Here is an 8746-nt window from a genome sequence, read left to right as displayed (position 1 = left end):
TTAAAGAAAACAAACCTGCAACGGCACTATGAACTCAGGGTGACAAGATTCAAAGACTTGTATCCACCTGACAGCAATTTAAGAAAAACTAAGATACGTTCCTTACTGGAAGGTTTCCATATTCAACAAGATATGTTCCATTAGCAAGTTAAAGACAGCAATGCCATTACAGAAGTCTCCTTCAAATGTGGCTCATTTTGAAGACGAGATGACAGAACTGCAAAACAATAGTATTCTAAAAGCTAGGCATAAGGAAGAGGACACTGAAGCATTTTGGATGACCTATGTACAGTAAGACGTACCCTGTATTACTGAAATGTGCCAAAAACTGCTGACTTGCTTTGGGTCTACATATCTCTGTAAAAGTTCATGCGCCTCCATGGGAATCATCAAGTCAAAACTGCGCACCTCTCATTAGTGACAGACATCTGACTGTCTCCGTGCTGCTACAATGGAATACACGCCTGATGTGAAACAGCTGGTGAAAAGTTTGCAGACACAATCATCACATTGATTGTACTTATGCTCCAATAAATTCCAGTACTATAGTAGCAGTTTTTGTTAAAATTGTAAAGTCAGAACAAAAAAGTAATCAATATAATGGTCTACTGTTGATCTGCGCGTTAGGGCATGTCTACACTAGCCCCCTAGTTCGAACTAGGGAGGCTAATGTAGGCATTCGATGTTGCAAATGAAGCCCGGGATTTAAATATCCTGGGCTCTATTTGCATGGGACCATCCGGTCGCCATTTTTAAATGCCACTAGTCCGGCCTAACTGCCCACGACTATTCCAGGAGGAGTAAGAGGTAATTCGAACTAAGGACTTAGTTCAAATTACCGTTTAACTGCCGCGTGTAGCCGCGGGCAGTTAGTCCGGACTAGTGGCATTTAAAAATGGCGACCGGACGGGAACATGCAAATAAAGCCCGGGATATTTAAATCCTGGGCTTCATTTGCAAGTTCAAATGCCTACATTAGCCACCCTAGTTTGAACTAGGGGGCTAGTGCAGACATACCCTCAGTAGTTAAATTCCTGGACTGTCATTGCTCATTAAAAGTGCTGTCATATGGGTGGCAATTGGGTAAATATTACATGTTATTAATATCAGCAGAACTGACTTAAGTGTGGTTGCATATCCATGCAAAGATATATGCAACTAGCTTCTTTCACACTCACGAATACAAAGATTAAGGCACGACTACACAACACAGAGGCCCGATTTAAGTTGCGGCACTCTGCATGTGCTGTGAGTGTCATTGTGGCCTCCGGGGCTTCCAAAGTTGAGTAGCCCTGCTCTAATGTGATCTGTGCCAGCAGTGCCCCTCTGCTATGTATATTGGCCAAACTGGGCAGTCTCTGGGACAAAGGACAAATGGGCACAAATCACACATGTAGCCTATAGGGCCATCTTTCTTGCTTGCCTATAGAGATCTATATACTTTCTTATGGTTTTATTATAGTTTATAGGTTTATAGCAAAGTAATTTTGATGTAACGTAAGAGACCTACAGGCTGTATTCTGTATGTTAAGCTAAGGCAAGTTAGTATTTTTGTCTGGGACTTTTCACTCAGACAGCAAAAGACGACTTTCACATGGATAGCTGGTGATAAGATAGGGGCTTCCAAGAATACCCTCAATATCATGACGCTGCTCTAATTTCACAAGAAGAAAAAAAACATAGCAATAATGTAGGTAAGAATGATCTAGAACAGGGGTCTCCAAACTACGGCCCGCGGGCCGGATGCGGCCCGCGAGGCCCTCTCATCCGGCCCGTGGAGACCTTTTTGTCTGGCCCCGCCTTCCGCGTGCCAGTGTGACGAGGCGACCCCCGCCCGTCCCTGGGGCGCCGCCGAACGGGCCCTTCTTGCCGCGGGGGGGGGGGGCCCTGTCAGGGGTGTGCGGCGTGTACTCACGCCACGCCGGGGCAGGAGAAGCGGGCCGCTCCGCTGACAAGCGGCCGCGCGGCGGCAAACGGCGCAGGGGGCGGGGGTTAGTACGGGCGGCGTTCCCCCGCCCAGACTGACAGGGCAGCCGGCCAATCAGGGGGCAGGATGGGCGGTGGTGGTAACGCCCGCCCGGCGACGTGCGGGGGAACGTGAACCCCGGCGGGAACTTTAAAAAGGTGACCCCTTCCGCCCGGGGGGGGGAAGGAGTGAGCGGTGGCAAGCAGGAGGGGAGGACAGCGTGCAGAGGAAGGGGAGAGCAGGGGGAAAAGCCCCCCCCCCTTCTCAGGAGTCCAGACCCGACGGCCACCCAGACGGCAGTACCAGCCCCGGCGGGAGGGGTGGGCGTCTGGATATACGACCGTCAGCCTGACGGACGAATCAAAGGTGACCGCCCCACGGTGGGGGGAGGTAGAGGGTCACATGAGGAGGGAAAGGAAGTAGCCCAGGGCAGAACTCGTTAGAGTTGGCGGGCTGACGAGTTACGGCAGGAGCCCCGTCAGCCGGACCGGAGCCAGCTGGTTCCGTGTCCTTAGGGCCCTGGGCTGGGGCCCGTGAGTGAGGGTGGGCCCGGGCCCCCCTTTCCCTCCCCTTCAGCACTGGAGGGAGTGCATGGTCAGAGTACCGGCCGCGCTGCGACAGAGGGCGCAATAGGCAACTGAAATTCCCCGTCGTGAAAGCGGCCCCCGAACTGCTGTTTGATAGTTAATGTGGCCCTCGGGCTGAAAAGTTTGGAGACCCCTGATCTAGAATCATGAATATATATAGATATATGTACATGTTATCAATACATACACATATGTTACATGAGTCCAACCTATGGAGTAAGTGTACCCCAATAGTTTGTGGGTGAGTGTGATGGACCGGGCCGGGTCTGGGCACTGCTGAGGGCATCCGCTCAGGGCAAATTGCTCAAACTCGGGGCTCTCTATAGCCCCTGACTGGCAGCCCTTCCCAAATAGGCCACAAACCAGTCCCTCAGAGCACTTCAGCTGCCTGCCTGGCCAGCCTGAAGCCTCACGAACAAAACCTCTCCGATACCCCAGCTCTCTCTGTGCCCGAAACAGCCCCGGGCCTGCCCACAGGTGAGGGGTTTTAAAACCCAATCCCACCTACCCCGAACAGGTTCTATCCGGTCCCAAGAAACCAGCCACAGATCTCAGGTCAATTTACACTCTGGATCTTATCCACAAATCACGCTGAGCCAATCCTTTAGAATCTAAAATCTAAAGGTTTATTACTAAAAGACAGAAAAGCATGAGAGTAAGGTTAAGGTATCATCCATTACATGCATCGAATCTCCCAGTTCTTGATGCAGGCTTGCAGCAGAGATGTTATAACTGCTGGCTTAAAAGTCCTTGGTGAACATCCTACGTCAGGATGGGTCCACAGTTCTTTCCGGCTTGTCGATCCCTGCAATGCTGCATCTGGGATGAAGAGCTGAGCACCAAGATGGAGTCAGCCACAGGGCATATTTATATCCCTTCCTGGTTTCTTCCAAGCTGGAGACAGTCACATAGTCAGTGGCCAGGTGTGTCTTTGGACTTTAGAGGTCCATTGTTCCTGGGAGGTTTTCTCATTAGCCTGTCTATGGGCTGAGCATTCCTTGTCTATTGCTCAGCCACAAATAGAGAAGTTTCCAGTATTGACACAGAATACATATTCATAATTCCACACCCAGATGCTATACAAGTATATGGCTAGCCTATACAGAACCAGTAGAAGGTAAGCTTTTGTTTGACACCTTACATGGCCCCCTTTGTATCAATTTTTGGGGCAACCCCCCCCCCCAATGGGTGCAGCAGTGATCTGGCTCCTCCCCTCAAAATCCAGTAACGTGACAGTGGGGCAGATAAATTTGGGCATAGAAGGAGGTTCCAGGCTCTTATGCTTATAAAACAGGGTTCCTGAAGCTTTTGCTAGGAGAGAAAAGGAGAGACAAAGCGAGGAGAAGGAGGAAGAGGAGAAGTGATAGGACTTAAGATTGCCTTTAAACTTTATTTTTCTAACTCCTCCTGCCCTTCTTCATTCGCGCTTTAGTCGCTAAACTTAGTGGCTGTGTCTCGACTGGCCACTTTTTCCAGAAAATCAGCCACTTTTCCGGAAAAACTTGCCAGCTGTCTACACTGGCCGCTTGATTTTCCGCAAAAGCACTGACGATCTACTGTCCGAAATCAGTGCTTTTTCCGGAAAAGCTTTGCCGCTCCCATTCGGGCACAAGTACTTTTTGCGAAAAACTGTTGTGCAAAAGGGCCAGTGTAGACAGCTAGCTAAGACTTTTGGACAAAAGCAGGCTAAACAGAAAAAAGCGGTTTGGATGCCGGGAGACCCCGTAGGAGCCCTGGACTTCCTGGTAACCCGAGCTCTTAAAGCAGATGCAGGCTGCTGAGCGCACGTGGCAGGAGCGTGCCTCAGACCTCTGGCCTGAGGTCTGCCATGGTGCCCCTGTCCTGCCCGGCAGCCACCTTACAGCCAGCATGGCAGCTCCGGGCGCTGAGCCACCTGCACCCCCAGCGCAGGAGGCCCCCCCAGGGGCCGCAAACGACAGGCCCCGTCTTGGTCCTCCAGGGAGCTGGAGACCCTCCTGGACCTCTGGCAGGAGGAGGAAGGCCTCCATGAGACCTGGTCCCGGCGCCGCAATGACAACATCTTTGGCCGCATGGCCCAGGGGCTCGCCCAGGTCCGGGCTAAAGTCAAAGAACTGCACCTGGGCTAAGTGAGGGTTAGGGTTAGCAAGTTGGAGGTAGTAAGAGTTTAACTGCCTCTGCCTTGAAAAATGACATGCTGTATGTTTCCAGGAGCACTAATGGCTAAAGGAAGGAACTGGGCTCTAAGCCTGCCTGGCTGCTGTACCTTGAACTAGCTTCCTTGGGGTTAGAACATGCAGTGGTGAGTAGCTGCACAAATCCTACTCTACAGCTTCACTTTTTTATAACATTGCTTGCATTTTTCTTCATAAGGCAGCAACACACACATAACTGTAGACTGTCTTGCTAAGGAAAATACAAAGCACCCACCAGCCTGGACTGCCTGCCAGTGCTATTTGCATAGAGGCAAACAGAGATCCATGGGCCAGGAGTTGATAGAGCACATGCGAGGGAGAGGGCCAGAAAACTTGGTTTGGCTTGAGGGGCATGGTACATATATAGGTTTGTAGTAGGTAGTGCTGTTGTAGCTGTGTTCATCCCAGGGTATTAGAGACAAGGTGAGTGATGTAATAGCTATGATTGGACTAAGTTCTGTTGGTGAACAACAAGTAGTCCTTTGTCACCTTAGAGACTAACAAAAATATATAATATCATGAACTTTCGTAGGCAAAACCGATGTCTTCAGATGAGTTGGAGTGGAAATAACAGAAACCAAGATAAATATAACAGCAAAAGATGTACCTGTCAATTGTAGGACCTGTGTTAATGAGGCTAATTAAGTGGGCTGGGTATGTACCATTCATAGCTTTTGATGTGAAAATGCAGATGTTAAAGGCAGGAGAAATTGGCTTTATAGTGCGTTCCCCTATAGATTTGTGTGTTACCATTTCTGCTGTCTGTAGTCTGATTTTAGTCTATTATTAATTTGAATAGTTTGGCTTACGCTCGCCAATTGAACTAATCAGAAGATAATAAGGTTCTTGTCCCAGAATCGGTCTGCACAGAATATACCAGGGACCTTTGGGGGTATGACAGGATGGTCACACTGAGACAAAATAATTGTACACTTTCTTAAAAATATATGGAATTGACATCAACTAGCAATGTGAATAGTAAAATAAATGTGGAAGCAGGACTGAGGAAAAGGGGATTTGGGTGACAATTTCCAAATCCTTCAGTAGCAGAGCAAGAGTCTGGGTCACTCTGACTCCTGCTAACGCTAGAGCCTGAAAAGACGCTGTGTTCGCCTTTCTGTCTCTCCCATATGGATAAGAGTGGAATGCTTACCTCAGTGAGAGCCTTGAGATAAGACAGTGTCCGATGGGAACTGAGTGGGCAGGGAAGTAATTGTTTATGTTATATGTAATAGAAAGGTATATATCTTGGCTTTTAATTGTTTTGTATTTGAAGAGCCGCTTATGGATAGCTTCCCTTGCAATATTGCTCGAATAAACTGCCTCTGGCTACTTGTTGCTTAAACACAACGCAGAGTGAAGGCTTGTTTTCTTCCACATAAATCAGGGTTACAACTGCAGTATTAGCAGTCTAAGATACATATGCTATTATTTCTATACGCAGCGGTTAATATACTCACACCCAATCTTAATAACCTGGTGATAAGACATGAAGGATGAGCCTTGCCGCTGGTACAGGAGCTCAGGTACAGGTTTTCGGCTGGGATTGGTGCAAAGGCTAATTCTAAAAGCTTAGTAAAGCTAACTTTAACAGTTTACCTAACTGACTGGCTACGTCTAGAATGGCACAATTTTCCGGCAGAGTTGGGATTCAAGCAGAGGGTCAAGTTGGAGTCAGGAGCCTGGGGTAGGCTGTAGAAGCAGGGATTTGAACAAGGAAGGACTCAGGAGTCAGGGAATAAGGCAAAGCACAGTGTAGCAGCAAAACAGGGAGCACCTAGTTCAGGGGTGGGGAACCTTTTTTAGGTTGGGGGGGCACTGACCCACAGCAAAATCAGTCAGGGGCCACACACAAGTGAGAAGCAAACACAGCCCTTACTGACCTGCCCCCCCCACGTGAAAAAAGAGGGGGGGGGGAAACCCTCACCAACATGGCCTCCACTGAGAAGCAGGAGGAAAAAAAAGACACTCCCCTTACTCCCCTGAAGCTCTAGCCCTGGATGGAGCGGGGAGTCACAGAAACTCAGGGCTTTCCCCAGGGCAGGATTAACTCTTTTGGGAGCCCAGGCCTAATGGGGGGGTGGGGCCAAAAAAGAGGGACTCAGCGTGCAGCAGGGGGCTGCTGGGGAGCGGTCTGGGTTTGGGGGCACAGGATCTGGTTGGGACACAGGATGCAAGAGCAGCCTGGAGGCATGCGTTTTGGGAGGGAGGTAGGGTATAGGAATGGGCTGGGGGTGGTGGGTCTGGCCAGCTAATGCTCCAGCCACGGTACCCCCTGCCCTGCTGCAGGGCAGGGGCAAGACCAAAGCCTTGCAGGCCACCTCAAGGCAAGCTGCATCTGGCCCATGGGACATAGGTTTCCCATTGCTGACCTTTTTTGCTTGGACAACTTCCTATGCCTCCTTCTGGCTGGAAAGGTGAGTCTGAGCCAGCTGCAAAGCTTGGACATCTCTAATGGGCAGCTTCGTAGGCGACATCTCTGGTGAGCTAGGGCCACAGTCCCTGCTTGCTGCTGGCATGAGGCAGCAGTCTAAAGGTTTCCTTGGGGGGGAAAACCTGTGAAGCCAAGTTTAGAACTCGTGAATCCCCCACATGAGCTCTGTATCAGCGGCCTGGAAACCTAGCCTGCTGGGCAGGCCTGTGTACATGCTGAATGCGGTGCAGGGAACTGCAGCTGCCTAACACCTGGTGCACAGGGGGATTTGCCTACCTAGCTCTCCCGCACTAGCAGCCTGAGCTCACTGCCTGGGGAACCATTCAGACACTTCAATGCCAAGCCTCCTTTAGCGTGCTGCAGCTCCATTTGTCCTGCAGCTCCATTTTCACCAGGATCCAGGCCCTAGTAGTCCAGGAGGTATCTGAGCCTTTAGCTATCATCTTTGAAAAAGCATAGAAGTTGGGAGAGATTCCAGAAGCCTAGAAAAGGGCAAATCTAGTGCTGATATAAAAAAAGAGAAATAAGACCAACCCAGGAAAATACAGACCAGTCAGTTTAACGTCTGTGCCAGGGAAGATAATCAAGCAAGTAATCAAGGAATTCATCTGCAAACATCTGGAAGATAATAAGGTGATAGGGAACAGCCAGCATGGATTTGTAAAGAACAAATCATGTCAAACCAATCTGATAGCTTTCTTTGATAAGCTAATGAGAATGGTGGATAAGGGAGAAGCGGTGGATGTGGTATACCTAGACTTTAGTAAGGCGTTTGATACGGTCTCGCATGATATTCTTATCAATAAACTAGGAAAATACAACTTATATGGGGAGACTATAAGGTGGGTGCATAACTGGCTGGATAATCGTTCTCAGAGAGTAGGTTATTGATGGTTCACAGTCACGCTGGAAGGGCATAACAAGCGGGGTTCTGTGGGGGTCCGTTTTGGGACCGGTTCTGTTCAATATCTTCATCAACGATTTAAATATCGGCATAGAGAGTATGCTTAGAAAGCTTACAGATAATACCAACTGGGGAGGGGTTGCAAGTGCTTTGGATGATAGGCTCAGAATTCAAAATTATCTGAACAAACTGAAGAAATGGTCTGAGGTAAACAGGATAAAGTTTAATAAGGACAAATGCAAAGTACTCCACTTAAGAAGGAACAATCCATTTCACACATACAGAATGGGAAGCGACTGTCTAGGAAGGAGAACGGCAGAAAGGGATCTAGGGGGTCATAGTGGACCACAAGCTAAATATGTGTCACGCTTTTGCAAAAAACCAAACATGATTCTGGGATGCATTAACAGGTGTGTTGTGAGCAAGACAAGAGAAGTCATTCTTCCGCTCTACTCTGCGCTGGTTAGGCCTCAGTTGGAGTATTGTGTCTGTAGTAAGTTGAGGTTCAGTAACATGGAGTCAGCAGGCCTAAGGCCTGTAACATGAAAACAGCAACAGGCCTGCAATCTAGTGAGCAAGACTTTGGTTCAGTAACTCAGCTACTCGTAATTGTGTAAGTTAGGACACAGGGAGGCACGGAGAACAGACTGTAAGCCGAAAGGGAATAACGGACCATCTTAA

This window comes from Pelodiscus sinensis, chromosome W (genome assembly GCF_052426305.1).
Source record: "Pelodiscus sinensis isolate ZL-2025 chromosome W, ASM5242630v1, whole genome shotgun sequence".
Lineage (NCBI taxonomy): Eukaryota > Metazoa > Chordata > Testudines > Trionychidae > Pelodiscus > Pelodiscus sinensis.
The sequence above is the reverse complement of the archived record's forward strand: the minus strand, read 5'-3'. Positions refer to the sequence as shown.